Here is an 18,491-nt window from a genome sequence, read left to right as displayed (position 1 = left end):
AGTGTGGGGGGTAAAAATCGAAGAGGGAGACCAAGAGATGAATACAGTAAGTAGATTCAGAAGGATGTAGTTGCAGTAGATACCTGGAGATAGAGAGGCTTGCACAGGATAGAGTAGCATGGAGAGGTGCATCCAACCAGTCTTTCGACTGAAGACCACAACAGCAACAACATCGAAAGCCATACATGAAATATATTCGCATTTGTGAATACGAACAACCATCGGCTGTATAAGGGAATGCTGACAGTGAAAATTACTGCCAGACATGCACTGGACACCAGATTTCTTATTTTTCTTGAGCAGTCGCCTTAACCGCTTTGGCTATACGTGCACGACCTACGGCCAGACACAAACTTCAATATTTCGTCGTCCTTGCATCACAACCTGTACCCGTACACACATGATGTATTTCGTGTATAGGGGAGGCAATTCTAATTGAAAGTCATTGCCCAATATCGGCGGATAATACGAAATTGCAGTGCTTGTATTGTTAAGAAAAACGATGCAACGTTCCTCTGGACGAGTAGACATGTCCGAAGGAACGGGAACTGGGACGGCTACAGCCGTTAAGAAATACATTAGATGTATTCACAGTTGCAGATACATTCGACCATCAGCTGTATAAGGGAATGAAGGCAGCGAAAATTTGTGCCGGACCGGAACTCTAATCCGGATTTCACGATTTACGCTAGAGATCGCCTTAATCGCCTTGGCTACCAGAGCACGACACACACACACACACACACACACACACACACAGACACTATCAAACAAGGCCGCCAACACTCGGAGCGGGAGGGGGGTGAGGCGGCGGTTCTCAGGGAAAGGAAAAAGTATAGTGCAGTCAGGTGTTTTTATTTCAAGAAAATGATTTAAAAGTAGGTATTGCGCTGGTTTTAACAGCGTCGGAACAGGAAGTTTTTATGGCTACTTACATGTCACCATCTGTCTTCCAAAATATTAAAAAGTACTCCATACCTCTGTTCTAACCTCCTCCCCTACAGACTATAGCATGGGCGCCCTTGCACAGAAACATTTATTTTTATTGGTAATACGTGAATGTACTGACATTTATTGATAAACATAACGAATAAAACCAGGTAATAAAAGGAAACACTTATACGGGATCCCTAGAACTATACCTTTACACACATGACCTACAAATATGGGAAAAACGGCTAGGGACTGGTTGAACAGGAACGAGTACCATCAAGTTCAAAATCTCACTGGAGTGAAGGCTACAGGCCGGAAACAAGAACAAAAACCGTATCCTGCTCCTTTGGAAGGAACGCTAGGATGACGTCGAAACTGGAAGAGGAGCCTACAAATTTTTCCAAGGCTTCAACCAGAGGCTTTGATTGCAACTGAATTCCTCAAGAGAGCTGACCCATTTCCTGACAGGCCACAGACCACACAGCACACAGTACTTTTACTGACTTAGAGGGAAAGATACAATTGGACGTGCCTGCGGAGGACAGTGTCTGTGATGCCCTCAGTACGCGGACGTGGTTGATGCACGGCAGTCATAACTGGCTCAGCATGGAACATGAGCTGTTAGGAAGATACTGCTCCTTGACACAACTCTGTAAATCTTCGTCAACACTACAGGTGCTGAGTCCAAAGGCACATAGGAGGCACATCATCATTTGAACGAATACGTTTCTCCCATACAGCGGGAACAGCAGTGCCACCAAAGTATTGGTTTGCGTACCCAAAGAATCCGGGTGACCGTAATGAGATGTGTCGGAATGCGGCGACCATCAATACTGAATACCGCAAGGTGCCATAGGACCACGAGAACGCCTCTGCTCCAGGGAACACAAGACAAAAGTATGCAGACGAAGACTGTTATCTAGACTGGACGAAGATTTCTGATTCCTTCACAACGTCGTCTGCAACGCTCACGTAACTGGTAGTGGACCTACAGACCAAGACATCACCGAGTAAAGGTGAGAAAGGCCCGCCTGGCTAGCCGCGCCGCCTAACACGCTGGTTCCCGAGCGGGAAGACGTGCCGGTCCCCGGCACGAAGGCGGTTTAATATCGAGGTCCAGAGTGCCGGCCAGCCTGTGGATGGTGTTTAAGGCGATTTTCCATCTGCCTCGGCGAATGCGGGCTGGTTCCCCTTATTCCGCTTCAGTTACACTATGTCGGCGATTGCTGCACGAAAACTGTCTCCAAGTATGCGTACACCATAATTACTCTATCACTCATTCATTCATGCAAACATTTGGGGCTACACTCTTCTGGTACGAGACGTTCCCAGGGGGGGGGGGTCCACTGGGAGCAAAACCGCACGGTGTGGGGCGGCGGCGGCGGGGTGGGTGGACTACTGTGGCCTGTTGTGGGGTTGTGAGTCACTGAGGGCTATGGCGGGACGAATCCTCTCCGTCGTTTCTAGGTCCCCGGTTTAAATACACAAATACAACACACAAAGGTGAGGAATCTGCAATGCAAAAAGTGTTGAGTAGAAAGAAAGTTTTCCATGGTTATAGTTCTTAGTAGTAGCAAAAGTAATAATAGTAGAGGTATGCAGATTTAGTAGTAGCAATATTTATTTATTTATTTAACCCGATCTGATTAGCGACATTGGGCCCTCTCTTACTTCGAACCAGGATTTCTCACATACAGTACCTTTTTTACATAATAATTACCTAGGGAAGAACAGATTTAATAGGATAAATAGTATTAAAACAATTTCAGTGTCTGAAGTTGCAGTATGAGTAAATTATACTGAACATGAATAAATATAGTCAGTACTGGCAGTATTAGTGCAGCTGCTGCCATTAATAGTGATAATAATAATAATAATAACAACTACAATAACGATAGTTGTAGATAAAAAAATTTAGAGGTGTACAAAATAGTTATTTTCTGATATGTCAGTTCTGGGGAAAGGAAATCGGATGAGATTTCTCTGGCTAAGAATACTATAAAGTGAGGAATATCAGGTTGAAAAAAGGGATGTACAGGGTGAAGAGGGTGTACACGAACAATGATAATTATAACGAACACAGGCATTCATAACCAATTCCAGGCGCCGTGAGCTTTCCTGAGAAAGGGCTTGCAGGATAAAATCGCTGTAATCAATGTGGAAGTTCCTGTTTCAGGTCAAGAAGGAACAGATTTTTATGTTTTTGTAGGGTTTGGAGAGATGCTGGCTTTCTTTCACATTGCCGTTACGTGCTCAATTCAGTTTATATTTCCGTCTTTTATTACTCCTAGACTCTTTTCTGAAGGTGAGAACCTAATATTTGTTCCTTTAGGATTAAAAATGATAGGGATTCCCGATATATCGACCTAATGAGCCTAAAATGATCAACCACTACCGTTTGAGTTTCGGATGAGTAGAGCTTTAACCCTATATTCCACGCACCTTTTGATAGTGCACAAAGGTTCGGTATTGCGGTTCTTGATAGCTGTCTTCAGGTGCACTAGTTTCGCATTAGATAAAATTGGATCACGGCAGTGGTAGTGGTAGTAGTAACACAAGTAACAGTGATTATAATTGTAATATTAATTTCTGCTGTATTTTTAACTATAGAGTCACAACTGTAGACGAAAAATACGTACTACTGTAAAGTATTATGTAATATGCTACAATGTTGAGTGAATAAACGTAGTGACAAGTAGTCTGGGACTGCTGTGAGCATTCCCCAGACTCGACACGACGGTTGGCGGAGAGATAACTGCCACTTCATGCAGACGCGAAATTTTAGGGCCCTGCGGCGGCAACGTGTGTCGTCACACGCGACGACTTACGTCAGAGTGTTCACAAGTACCTTGACCTCTGCAAAACAGCGTTCGTGAAGGAGTGGCGACGAGTCGTTTTCTTCAGCTTATTTTTACTGTCCTTTCGATTCCAAACAATACATGGCAATAGGAACCCTCTAAGCAAGTGCCATGCAGTATCATTACTTTTACGGAGTAAATCGTTTGAGCAGTGTGATAGTGCAATAATTATTTAAGCGTGAAAGGTCTGTGTAGTTTGCGAGATGAATTATACGCGATATGGTTATAAGAAGTTTCGACCAAGCCCATCTTGAAGCTGATGACCCGACTGAAAGGAACAGTATTCTGCAAAGTATCATCAAACGGAAGTCTAAAACATTTAAAACTTTAGTATTGGAAAGATGTTCATCCTGTGCTCATAGCCCCATCGATGTAGAAAGAACTGCCAATGCCACGATACTAGCCTTGACCATTACGACTCACAACCACTAGTTTACGTGCTGCTGTTGAAATTGCCTCATATACATCGGCGTCCGCAGAGGTTTTCTCAAGCTCGAGCAAGATTCTGAAACTGCTGCAAACAACTGATACGATTTGTTAGGGAATGTACATTGCCCCAATCACTAAATTTTGAAAAGAATTGCACACGAATTGTTGAATCTTAATCGACCAACGTTTATTCAATGGATGTTGTTAGGTAGAATACTTTTGACAGCAAAACAGTAACCACATTTCACTGGTGTATCCTAAGTATATTATTGATGTGGAAATGAAAGCTACCGTTTGATTTAACGATCTAAAATTACGTCTTTTTTTATTAATTCCAGGGTATTTAGCGAGTTATTCACAAGAAATAATTTTATTAATACAGCAATAATTTTAAGGTGTCACTGAAAATTAAAAATGAGAAAAAAAATCAAAACTATGGAGAAAATCCTGTTGGAATGCAACAAAAATAGTCTGGAAAAAAGCTAAATTAATGCTTCTCAAAGAAGAGAAACGAAAATAAAGTTAAAAACAAAAACAGAATTTCCTATCACCTTCTTGCTCCCTTTGCGGACGACTATGCTCACATAGTATTCAACCGTGACCTGGGCTATTGGATTTTTTTATGTGACACTCCTTGCCGTATTTTCTATCACTCTTTACACGTGCAACAGTGATGTACTCCTATCAAGCGGTTTGTAATTCGCGACGACGTGTACTTGTCGTATTTCTGGGTACTGTGCTCTTCTGTAGTTCTTCCACGAATATGCTCATTCAGTCTCCAACATCATCAGGCTATCCCCTCTTCAGCTCAGCTGATACGTAACGAAGTAGCATGACGGAATGGTTAAGACACTGCAATCGTATTTTGCAAGTGGTAGACGCAAATTTCTATACGATCACCCTATTTAGTTTCTCATCAGGCGCATGATGGACCAATGTGTTTTCGGATCATAGCTTTTACCACATAGTCATCCAGACGAACCTCGCAGCATAGTTCAAAGTTTAGTAAATTCACAGCCCTGCAAAATTTAAAGCCGAGCTATATAAAGTAACATAACATGTTAACAGCTGAGCGGAAACGGGTGAAAGTGCGGGAACATGTTGCCAGAGATCTCCCTGCTGTGCACAGAAAGCTGGGCGTCACAAGGTTTGAAATGGTTCAAATGGCTCTGAGCACTATGGGACTTAACTTCTGTGGTCATCAGTCCCCTAGAACTTAGAGCTACTTAAACCTAACTAACCTAAGGACATCACACACATCCATGCCCGAGGCAGGATTCGAACCTGCGACCGTAGCAGTCCCGCGGTTCCGGACTGCGCGCCTAGAACCACTAGACCACAAGGTTTGAAGCGAGCCTCAACGGCACCGAGTGGGACTGACGTTGAAGGAACGGGAAGCAGTAGTATGTGTCAACCAGAGAGCGATTACGGTGCACTGTGGTGACCTTCTTCATTACAAAAAGGCCCGTAGGCAACGTATTGATTACTTCACAGGAGGAAGAATCATTTGAAAAATGAAAGAAGGGCGATACGTAACGAGTGTTGGCCAGGAGTTTAGTACAGCCCACAGCATTTTTTTCATGTGCATGGGGAGCATTCGGAACAGCAAGCACGGCTAGCTGAAGGAGAGGAGGAGGTCGACTACAAACAACCACAGGAAGCAGATGTCCGCTACGTTGGTCTCTTTGCCTGACGTCCAGTACTTTGAGTTGCGCTGACACTCGCACTTCGTTGTCACCGCTTCCGATGGTGGCAGGAGCATAGGGGCTGGACCAGTGAGGAGTGTGGTTGCTTGCCTTCTCTGATGAACGCAGATTCAGTCGGAGTACTAATCTGGACATACCCTCATATGGCGAGATGTAGGAAAACATAATGCACCCAAGGAACACTGTCGATCGTGATTGTTTTGGTGGTCTTTGTGTAATGGCGGGGGGCAGTATAATGGAGCACGGTCGCACTGACCTCCAGATCTTTGAAAACGTTACATTCACCTGTCTACGTTATTGTGACTCTGTACTCCTTCTTCAGGCACGCCATTTCAGGGGTGCATTCCGTTCTGACTTCATTTTTATGGATGCCAGTGTCGGACCGCATCGAACTACGCAGGTGTAAGAGCTGTTGGAACGATAGGATATCCAATGGATGGCCTGGCATGCCCATTCTCCCGACTTAAATCAACAGAACACGTGTGAGATGCGCTGGGGAGACGTGTTGCAGCAGGTCCACGCGCACCAACGACCATCCACCAGTTGTCAACAGCACTGGTGAAGGAATGGAGCGCACCACCACAAGAACTCTCTACTACATTTATGGCCATCATGGTAGCCCGTTGCAGAGCATGCATTGCTGTCTGTGGTGAGCACACACCGTATTAAGAACCATGTCCGCCCTTTTGTAATGTCCAGGGAACCATCATAACTGGCAGTGACTTCAATGTAATTATTGTCTTTGAATAAATGTATTTCTGTTCGTCTCGGTGCGTATTTCTTCCAGTCTCTTAGTTGTTTTTTCTATGTGCCATCCAAGTTTCATTGAGATAAGTTACTTGGCAGTGATACTTTACGTGAAAGTTCGTCCTTAAATTTTGCACACCACTGTAGTACTGCAAGTTGTACAGATATGTCCGTATGGAGTCTATGGGGAGGGTAAGAGATACTCGCAGGCGGCAGATGGGAGGAGTTTGCACGGCTCCTTGTGGTACGAACGCTGCACCCAGATCCATAACGAGGGACTGGCGAGATAGGTACCGGTCAAGGGCACACGCATGGATAGTGAACAGAAACTAACGTGAGAATGAAATACGGTTTTACAACTAACCGGAATAGTACCGGCATTCTCGTACCCTTGTGTTCCTACCTTTTGCCAACGACAAACCTTCGCTTCGTTCGCGACTGTAAACACGTGCTGTTGTTACAGTGTAATTTCCTCCAATAAGTATCATAAAGAAACGACTACTACCGAAGAGACGTCTATCGCTAACATGGTATATGTGACAGAGTGTACTTGCTTCACACAGCTGCCGTCCCCCATACAGCTCACTGTGTATTGACTCTTATTGGAATCGAAGGCTTCAGAAAACAACGCAAAGAACTGTTCCCTCATAGTGCTTGGATAAATTTTGAATTGCACTCAAGAACGACATTTCTCGCTGTATTCTGATGAATTTGCTATTTGCTCTAAGTGAAACAAGGACACCTCTTCGAAAGCATTTAGTGCCCCGAAGCACCCACAGTACTAAATATACTTTAAGAGGAAAAAACAGGCATCACGAAGGAATTATACGAATGAAATAGAAATCAGTAGATGTGATGTGCATGTATAAACAAACAAATGATTACAAATTCAGAAAAATGGGATGATTTATTCAAGAGAAAGTACTTTACAAATTGAGCAAATCAACAACGCGTTGGTCTACCTCTGGTTCCTATGCAAGCAGTTACTCGGCATGGTATTTATTGATAGCGTTGTTGGATATCCTCCTGACGGATATCGTAGCAAATTCTGTACAATTGGCGCCTTAGATCTCCCCATACGGTTGGATGGCTCTGCCCACAATGCTCCAAACTTTCAAAATTTGGGAGTCTCTAGGAACGTTTTCGGCCTGGAATCTCATTGACTGGAGTAGAACTGTCTTTAGCGGTGAATCTCGCTTCGAATTGAGTCCTTGCCACAGCGGAGACGCGTCTGGAGACAACCCAGACAGTGATGGGGGACCATACTGACTGTCGCCCGCCACATGACCCGACGACAGGAGTAGGTGGTCTGGTGTGCCATTTTTTCACTCCTTCGACTGCGGAACCCTTACAGCACAACGGTGCATCGACGATATTCTGCGCCCAGTCTTGTTGACCTTCATTGCAAGCCATCCTGGGTTTACATTTCAGCAAGTTAATGCCCGCCCACACACGGTGAGAGTTTCTGCTGCTTGTCCCCTTGCTTGTCACACCCTGCCTTGGCAAACAAGGTCGCTGCATCTCTCTCCAATAGCGAACGTTTGTAGCATTATGAGCAGGGCCATCCAACCAGCTCGGGCATTTGACGGCCTAACTCGATAATTGGACAGGATTGGGCACGATATCCTTCAGAAGGGCATCCAACAAAATCAATGGAAAGTCCATTAACTGCTTGCATGAGGGCAAGAGGTGGACCTGCGCGCTATTGACTTGCTCAATTTGTGAAGCTTTTTCTCTTGAATAAATAATTCATATTTTCTGACATTGTAAGCATTTGTCTGTGCATGTACACAGAATTTATCGATTTGCTTCCCATCCGTATAATTCATTCGTGGTGCATCGATTCTTTTCTTTTCTTGTTTTGTCATACAGCGTAGTTCATGCCAGTTTGTTGTGTGACGTTTGTAAGTCATGAAAATTGTGTTAGAACAGCATTCTGTAACAAACTAGTACTTTTTTGTGTTTGGGAGCTCTTTTTTACTATCGAGTATAATCTTTTTTATCAAAACGGAAGAAATTTCTTACAAGATATTAAACGAGGTATTAAGTTGTTGACCACAACCACAACATCAAAATGACAAATATTGAAATTGCGGTCGTGTGCTCGTATGAGAATCAGGAACGAGACAGCGAGAGAGAGAGAGAGAGAGAGAAGAGAGAGAGAGAGAGAGAGAGAGAGAGGCTGTTGCGAGTTGACTGCTGCCGTGATCTGGTCGGTGTGGGCGAACCCAATTAACTAAAAGGGAGGAGGGGGCGGAGGCGCCTGCATGGCGTACGTGACCACTGGTAGTGAGGTCTGCAGTGGCTCCAGTTATCCTGAAGAAACGCCACCTCGGCTCCTGCTTGGCAAGTAAAGCATTTCAAAAATGTCTTACTCGCTTATAAGCAGACCATCGACTCATTGATAACCCGCCAATTGCCCTCACGAACTTATTTCGCGTTCTAAAACACCAATCATAACACATTACGTCACCAACTCCTCTACACTGATACTTCTCACCAACTGCAGGTCCGTAGAAAGCAACCTTATAACATTGTGATATGCTATCGCAAGGTCGTTTTGGACTACGTCAGCTTATTTGACTACGAAGCAAAATGTCCTGGATCATGGTTTAGATCTCAACCACTACTTAAGTCTACGTATTTATAAGCCATTGTACGTATCTACCTATGTACGTTCCACATCTCCTAAACCACTGGATTAATTTCAGTCATACTTCATACACACATTATCCGGAAAGAAGCATTAAGGGTTAAGAGCCATCAGGCTCCAATAGGAGTAGGATTTCCAACTAAAAAGTTAAACAATTGTCCATGACTTTTTTAAGCCTTTTACCCAGGAAGAATTACAAATTTTCTCAGAATTCATATGAAAATGCAGGGCGAAGTTCGCTACAGATACAGATGTGTCCAGTATTTATGAAATATTTTAAATGTATGTGTGTTACCGGATGGTTATAATAAAACTTTCCCTATTTAACACGTTATAACACGAAACTAATTACCGTAAGAGTACCAAACTTGGTAGCACTAATGTCCAGATTATCGGTGCATGATTTCCATGCGTCACAGCGACACCGTCCGGTTCCAGCTATGGCCACCAGGTGCCGTGATCAGTCATCGTGTTTCATAGCTTCACACGCATGACCATTCGCAGTGCACTTGACGATGTGTCAACATGAACTTGAACAAAAGGATCAGGGCATTATTGGTGAAGCTCTATTATCAAACAACAGTAATGCTGTAGCTGCTCTACGAGGATATAGCCGGCTGAAAGTATTACACAGAGGCCGTCTTTCTCCACTTGCTGTGCGGAGCATGATGAAGAAGTTCGAATCAACTGGACAACTGGGTATCGCTCCAGGAAGAGGTCGACGACTGGTTACACCACAGGTGGTTGATGAAATCGCCGTTGCTCTGGCAGACAACGTTGCGCGCAATTCCCGATCATCAGACAGTGCGCGTGCTGTGTCACGACAGTTGAACAACCCGTGATCCACTGTACGGAAGGTGCTTCGAACCATTCTTAAATGATATCCGTACAAGATCTATATCGGACAGCAGCTTGCGCCACAGGACGCACAACGACGTGTTGACTTCGCTCTCCGCTATCTCGCAAGTTTTGAAGTTGACGAGGGCTGGCCCTGAGACCGTCCTATGGACAGTGGAAGCTCATTTTTCTCTGATGGGTCAGGTAAATACACAGATTTGCCGAGTGTGGAGATTATCGCCCCCAGTCGCTGTGCCTGAAGTTCCTCTGTACGGTGAAGGTGTCACCGTGTGGTCTGGCTTAATGGCTACGTTCATCATTGGCCCATTCTTTGTTGAGCAGGTTGGCGCTCAAGGACCAAAGACGTGCAGTGTGACTGGCCAGCGTTACTGCAATATGCTTCGCCAGCATATCATAGTCGCCCTACAGGAGAGAGACTCATTGAACTCTACAGTTTTCATGCAAGATGGGGCGCCACTACACATCGCACGTGAAGTTCTCCTGCTTCTCCGAAACCCATTTGGAAACGATCAAATTATCAGTCGATCGTTTCCAAACGCTTGGCCGGCAAGCTCACCTCACTCCCTGTGATTTCTGGTTATGGGGCTACCTGAAGGACAAGGTTTACCAGGGGAACACTCACACATGTGCTGATCTGAAGCGCAGCATATCAAGAGAGGTAGCCAGCACATCTACGGACGTGCTTCACTGTCCATCGTACCGTACGTTAGATAGTATTTAGACTTTTAGAAAACCTATCCTCTGTATGAAACTCTATACTCTGCCTTTGTTGTGTTGTAGACAGCTTCTCGTCATAGCCAAAAGATTCTTCCATTGTTTTTAGAGGGCAGTTACTCATCCTTATTCCTAACCGTTTGACATTCTCGCCTACTCTGTATGGAATATTTTAGTCTATTTCGAACCATTTCCCGATTGGCAATAGGCTAATTTTTCTGAGGTTTAGACTATAACGCTTTTTGATATTCGTGGATGCTATTGTATGGTGACATCCACGTCATCTGCATATGCTTTGCATTTAATTATGCTTGAGTACAGATTTATCCTTGAAGTTCGAAATTTATCATTCTGACTAGGGGCAATAACGAAGAGTAGGACTGACATGTGGCAGTTCTATCGAATCGACATCTCAGCAGGTATTTATCTGGTGAGTAGTCCATTGATGATAATCATGGGACTGACACGGTTATACACAGTTTCATACGTTTGGATAAAGTTTACTCCGAATCCGAGATGGTTCATTAGGTGGAACAAGTAGTGGTGAGAAACCCTGTCGAAGGCCTTATATTGATCTAAAGCTAAAACTACAGCCACTGGTCGTGATACTGTGCTCCAAGATATGATCTCTCGTTATGAGCTAAACATTAAAAGATCGATCATCTCGGTACTGCTGCCGTCTGGATGTTACGTATGGTCTACTCAATGACATTCTCTATTCCAGCTGCTGTAACGCGTGGCACAAGCTTGTAATCAGAGTTCATGAGGGAAATGGACCGAAATTTATTTATATCTTCATCTGTGCGTTCTTTCGGAATGAACACTACGAGGCTGCCAGTGAAGCCAATCGGCATTTGGGTTCAAAATGGTTCAAATGGCTCTGAGCACTATGGGACTTAACTTCTTAGGTCATCAGTCCCCTAGAACTTAGAACTACTTAAACCTAACTAAGCTAAGGACAGCACACACAGCCATGCCCGAGGCAGGATTCGAACCTGCGACCGTAGTGGTCGCGCGGTTACAGACTGTAGCGCCTAGAACCGCTCGGCCATCCTGGCCGGCCGGTATTTGGGCAAGTTCATTGCATATGCGTACAAAGCAATATTCACGCAAATATCAAAATTGATTATAAAAGTCAACTGGCGGACCTTCACTGCTGTAGAATTTATTACCTAGCACCTTCCTCATTGCATCCCGGATCTCATCCTGCTTATCTAGCGTTGCTGCTTGCTTAGTGTTGCTGAAAGATAGTTTTGCATTGTAGTCAATGCTTAATCTTTCACGGGCTCACCTATGATATTGTTTGTAATATTCCGTGACATGTCACCTTTTTTTCAGCCTGAGCTGTCACATGTTCTTCTTTTTAACCCGGTAATTAGTTTTTGTCTTGCCCGACGATTCTGTTTTCCGAATGGAATGATAATAGAGTTTCCTCGGAACTGCTGTCACTATCTCTGGAACGGATTTTGTATTCCTTCCATTTGTCCACATTTAAGTACTAACGGACTTATTTTGATTTTCATGGTTCGTATGGCTCTGAGTACTATGGGACAACATCTGAGGTCATCACTCCCCTAGAACTTTTTTTTTTTTTTGGTCATCAGTCTCCTGACTGGTTTGATGCGGCCCACCACGTGTTCCTTTCCTGTGCTAACCTCTTCATCTCAGAGTAGCACTTGCAACCTACGTCCTCAATTATTTGCTTGACGTATTCCAATCTCTGTCTTCCTCTACAGTTTTTGCCCTCTACAGCTCCCCCTAGTACCATGGAACTCATTCCCTCACGTCTTAGTAGATGTCCTATCATCCTGTCCCTTCTCCTTATCAGTGTTTTCCACATATCTCTTTCCTCTCCGATTCTGCGTAGAACCTCCTGATTCCTTATCTTATCAGTCCACCTAATTTTCAACATGCGTCTATAGCACCACATCTCAAATGCTTCGATTCTCTTCTGTTCCGGTTTTCCCACAGTCCATGTTTCACTACCATACAATGCTGTACTCCAGACGTACATCCTCAGAAATTTCTTCCTCAAATTAAGGCCGGTATTTTGATATTAATAGACTTCTCTTGGTCAGAAATGCCTTTTTTGCCATAGCGAGTCTGCTTTTGATGTCCTCCTTGCTCCGTCCGTCATTGGTTATTTTACTGCCTAGGTAGCAGAATTCCTTAACTTCATTGACTTCGTGACCATCAATTCTGATGTTAAGTTTCTCGCTGTTCTCATTTCTGCTACTTCTCATTACCTTCGTCTTTCTCCGATTTACTCTCAAACCATACTGTGTGCTCATTAGACTGTTCATTCCGTTCAGCAGATCATTTAATTCTTCTTCACTTTCACTCAGGATAGCAATGTCATCAGCGAATCGTATCATTGATATCCTTTCACCTTGTATTTTAATTCCACTCCTGAACCTTTCTTTTATTTCCATCATTGCTTCCTCGATGTACAGATTGAAGAGTAGGGGCGAAAGGCTACAGCCTTGTCTTACACCCTTCTTAATACGAGCACTTCGTTCTTGATCGTCCACTCTTATTATTCTTTCTTGGTTGTTGTACATATTGTAAATGACCCGTCTCTCCCTATAGCTTACCCCTACTTTTTTCAGAATCTCGAACAGCTTGCACCATTTTATATTGTCGAACGCTTTTTCCAGGTCGACAAATCCTATGAAATTGTGTTGATTTTTCTTTAGCCTTGCTTCCATTATTAGCCGTAACGTCAGAATTGCCTCTCTCGTCCCTTTACTTTTCCTAAAGCCAAGCTGATCGTCACCTAGCGCATTCTCAATTTTCTTTTCCATTCTTCTGTATATTATTCTTGTAAGCAGCTTCAATGCATGAGCTGTTAAGCTGATTGTGCGATAATTCTCGCACTTGTCAGCTCTTGCCGTCTTCGGAATTGTGTGGATGATGCTTTTCCGAAAGTCAGATGGTATATCGCCAGACTCACATATTCTACACACCAAAGTGAATAGTCGTTTTGTTGCCACTTCCCCCAATGATTTTAGAAATTCTGATGGAATGTTATCTATCCCTTCTGCCTTATTTGACCGTAAGTCCTCCAAAGCTCTTTTAAATTCCGATTCTAATACTGGATCCCCTATCTCTTCTAAATCGACTCCTGTTTCTTCTTCTGTCACATCAGACAAATCTTCACCCTCATAGAGGCTTTCAATGTATTTTTTCCACCTATCTGCTCTCTCCTCTGCATTTAACAGTGGAATTCCCGTTGCACTCTTAATGTTACCACCGTTGCTTTTAATGTCACCAAAGGTTGTTTTGACTTTCCTGTATGCTGAGCCTGTCCTTCCGTCAATCATATCTTTTTCGATGTCTTCACATTTTTCCTGCAGCCATTTCGTCTTAGCTTCCCTGCGCTTCCAATTTATTTCATTCCTCAGCGACTTGTATTTCTGTATTCTGATTTTCCCGGAACATGTTTGTACTTCCTCATTTCATCAATCAACTAAAGTATTTCTTCTGTTACCCATGGTTTCTTCGCAGCTACCTTCTTTGTACCTATGTTTTCCTTCCCAACTTCTGTGATGGCCCTTTTTAGAGATGTCCATTCCTCTTCAACTGTACTGCCTACTGCGCTATTCCTTATTGCTGTATCTATAGCGTTAGAGACTTTCAAACGTATCTCGTCATTCCTTAGTACTTCCGTATCCCACTTCTTTGCGTATTGATTCTTCCTGACTAATGTCTTGAACTTCAGCCTACTCTTCATCACTACTATATTGTGATCTGAGTCTGTATCTCCTCCTGGGTACGCCTTACAATCCAGTATCTGATTTCGGAATCTCTGTCTATCTCCCGGCCTTTTCCAAGTATACCTCCTCCTCTTGTGGTTCTTGAACAGGGTATTCGCTATTACTAGCTGAAACCTGTTACAGAACTCAATTAGTCTTTCTCCTCTTTCATTCCTTGTCCCAAGCCCATATTCTCCTGTAACCTTTTCTTCTATTCCTTCCCCTACAACTACATTCCAGTCGCCCGTGACTATTAGATTTTCGTCCCCCTTTACATACTGCATTACCCTTTTAATATCCTCACACACTTTCTCTATCTGTTCATCTTCAGCTTGCGACGTCGGCATGTATACCTGGACTATCGTTGTCGGTGTTGGTCTGCTGTCAATTCTGATTAGAGCAACCCGGTCACTGAACTGTTCACAGTAACACACCCTCTGCCCTACCTTCCTATTCATAACGAATTCTACACCTGTTATACCATTTTCTGCTGCTGTTGATACTACCCGATACTCATCTGACCAGAAATCCTTGTCTTCCTTCCACTTCACTTCTCTGATCCCTACTATATCTAGATTGAGCCTTTGCATTTCCCTTTTCAGATTTTCTAGTTTCCCTACCACGTTCAAGCTTCTGACATTCCACGCCCCGACTCGTAGAACTTTATCCTTTTGTTGATTATTCAATCTTTTTCTCATGGTAAGCTCCCCCTTGGCAGTCCCCTCCCGGAATCTTTTGCCAATGGAGAGATCATCATGACAGTTCTTCAATTACCGGCCACATGTCCTGTGGATACACGTTACGTGTCTTTAATGCAGTGGTTTCCATCGCCTTCTGCATCCTCATGTCGTTGATCATTGCTGATTCTTCCGCCTTTAGGGGCAATTTCCCACCCCTAGGACAAGAGAGTGCCCTGAACCTCTATCCGCTCCTCCGCCCTCTTTGACAAGGCCGCTGGCAGAATGAGGCTGACTTCTTATGCCGGAAGTCTTTCGGCCGAAGACGTTTTGATTATGAATCAAAGACGCTACACCTGGACTACGGGTAATACCCTCAGCTTTGTTGCTAATGTTTTGAACGGTTTCTGCAACTTGATCCTCATTTCTGATTTCCTCTGGAGATTGAGAGTTGGATAGATTGGCCACGGCTCCAAACCAAAGAGTATCGGGTACGACACTGTAAACTGTAAGCTCCGCTTTCAGCCCTCGAGCAAGGCCAGCAGTCTTCACCACTTCCCCTGTAGATCACTGCATCCTCAATAGCCCCAGACAGGGCTTCCCCGGCATCTTGGATGCAACCCTCCTCTCATCCCCCTCCCCACCAGCCAGACGCGCGGGGTAGCCGCGCGGTCTGTGCGTCTTGTCACGGTCCATGCGGCTCCCCACGTAGAAGGTTCGAGTCCTCCCTCGGGCATGGGTGTGTGTGTGTTGTCTATAGTGTAAGTTAGTTTAAGTTAGATTAAGTAGTGTGTAGGCTTAGGGACCGATGACCTCAGCAGTTTGGTCCCATAAGACCTTACCACAAGTTTCCATTCCCACCAGACATTCCTGGCGCACTTTGGACTTCTTACCTGTCCTCAACGCTATTTCCCTCAGGGTCTAAATAACACGTCTAACGCTAGACTACCGCCCGTCTGCCTGCTCGGAATCTGCTGAAAGAGCGGCCACTTATCCACACACAGCGTGAACGGGCAAGGCCAAACAGTCAGTGCCCACATTCGTTCTCCTCTCCGAGGCATCGGTTACGCTGGAAGGTACCTCGACGACGCGGTCCATGGGCGAAACAGCGATACTTGAGGTACCCCTTGCAACTCACCTGTTTCCCCGCCGCCGCTGCACCACGGGGTGGCAGCTTGAGGACTGCTGATTGTCGCCAACAACTTCGTCAGCCTTTCGCGAACTGCGACTAGCTCCTCCTATATCGACACACAGCAGACACACTTCCTGTCGATCCTACTATTACAGTTCGAATGAAAATAACAAGTAAAAATTCAAAATTATTCCTGTTATCTTTTAGACACACATGTGTCCTAGCAAACTTGTAAAGAAATAAAATAAAATAAATAAATAAAAACCGAGCACCGAGTCTGTCACCGACACCACTACATTGCATGTTGGCAGATAAGGAAATGAATGGTGTCTCGTAAAGAGATTATAAAATGAGCATCAATAGTAAAACAAGGATAATGGAAACAAGTCCAATTAAATCGCGTTAGGGCATTGGGATAGTAGAAGAATTTTGCTATTTGCACAACAAAATAACTGAAGAGGGCAAAAGTGAAGAGGATAAAAAAATGTCGATAGACAAAAGCAAGAAATTCATTTCTCGAAAAACGAAATTTGTTGCTTAGAAAATAACATAGTGTTAGGAGGTGTAGCTTAGTACAGAAGTGATACGATGGCGATAAATAGCACAGACAAAGAAACAAGCGTTTGATAAACACTACCACAGACTACAGAGGAATGCTGAGGATTAAATTGGTAGATTGGTTAACTAATGAGTAGTAGTGAAATGAATCGCAAGAAATGAGTAAAGGAAGACATAAGTCGGATCCCGAGAGATCAAGAATAGTTTCATTACTAATAGAAGGTAGCGTGGGGACAAAAAGGAGATTAAGGGTACTCCCTTCACGCTTTCCCCGTTGGTGGACTTCTGAAGAACTGCACTGCTTCGAAACTATCGCGAGGTAGTGCAAGACTTTATGGCAGAGCAGCTAAGTAAGCACGCAGAACAGTTTGAAGTGATTAGGCAAACCATTATGACTAATGCCCAGCACCAGACCGAATGCCGCCTGCTAATGAAGCGGAAATTAATGGGCAATCACTCTGGTGTCTGAGACAGGCTCGTTTCTGAAATCGGGAAATCATGAATGATGTACCCGAAGTGATCGGACACAAGACTTAGAGAAAATGTGATTAACACTCTGGAAGGCGAAGCTGTGTCAGTACCAGGCAGTTGGCCGCCAGTACACGGTAAGCCAAACGACAGCGTGTAGCATTCTCCGTGACAAATGTTGCTACCCTTATTACTTACTGCGTGTGCAAGGCTTATAAGCGACAGAATTTCCACATCGGGAGCAGTTTTGTCACTGGTTTTTTCACCAGGCAACCACGATTCTTGGATTTGCGTCATCCACCCCATTCACAGATGAGGCCAGCCGGCCGGTGTGGCCGTGCGGTTAAAGGCGCTTCAGCCTGGAACCGCGTGACCGCTACGGTCGCAGGTTCGAATCCTGCCTCGAGCATGGATGTGTGTGATGTCCTTAGGTTAGTTAGGTTTAAGTAGTTCTAAGTTCTAGGGGACTGATGACCACAGAAGTTAAGTCCCATAGTGCTCAGAGCTATTTGAACCATTTGAACAGATGAGGCCACCTTTATTTGGAGTGGTATCTTCAACTTTCATAACAGTCTGTGGGATAGTATGCAGGAGCACCATGGTATGCTGACAGCGAATCATCAGCATCGGTGCAGCCGGAATGTGTGGGCAGGAATAATTGGCGACTGTATTTTGGGACCAGTCTTCCTTCCACGTCGCCTAACAGGCCGGAACTATCGGCGTTTCTTGCGGGTGACTTTCCCTCTCCGGCTAGAAGAAGTACCATTGATTCGAAGGGTCATGTGGCTGCCACATGATGGTGCTCCACTACATTTTGCCGTTAACGTCCGGACGCATCTGAATCGTATCTTCGCTGGTCGAAGGATCGGACGAGGGGGTCCAGTTGCGTGGTCTGCTCGTCCACCGGATCTCAGCCAGCGCGATTTCTGGTTACGGGGCCATCTCAGAAGTATCCTGTATGCAGAAACCATTCCAGATGTGCAGTCACTAGAGCAATTGGTTC

General features: G+C 44.5%; 1 protein-coding gene across 1 annotated transcript in view; it reads right to left on the bottom strand.

Annotated features, from left to right (window-relative positions):
* Positions 1–18,491, bottom strand: part of LOC124788340 (ABC transporter G family member 23) — a 465,453-nt gene that overhangs the window by 386,464 nt on the left and 60,498 nt on the right. The gene's annotated exons all lie outside the window — the stretch shown is intronic.

This window comes from Schistocerca piceifrons, chromosome 3 (assembly GCF_021461385.2).
Source record: "Schistocerca piceifrons isolate TAMUIC-IGC-003096 chromosome 3, iqSchPice1.1, whole genome shotgun sequence".
NCBI classification, from domain to species: domain Eukaryota; kingdom Metazoa; phylum Arthropoda; class Insecta; order Orthoptera; family Acrididae; genus Schistocerca; species Schistocerca piceifrons.
This window is presented reverse-complemented; position numbering and strand designations above follow the sequence as displayed.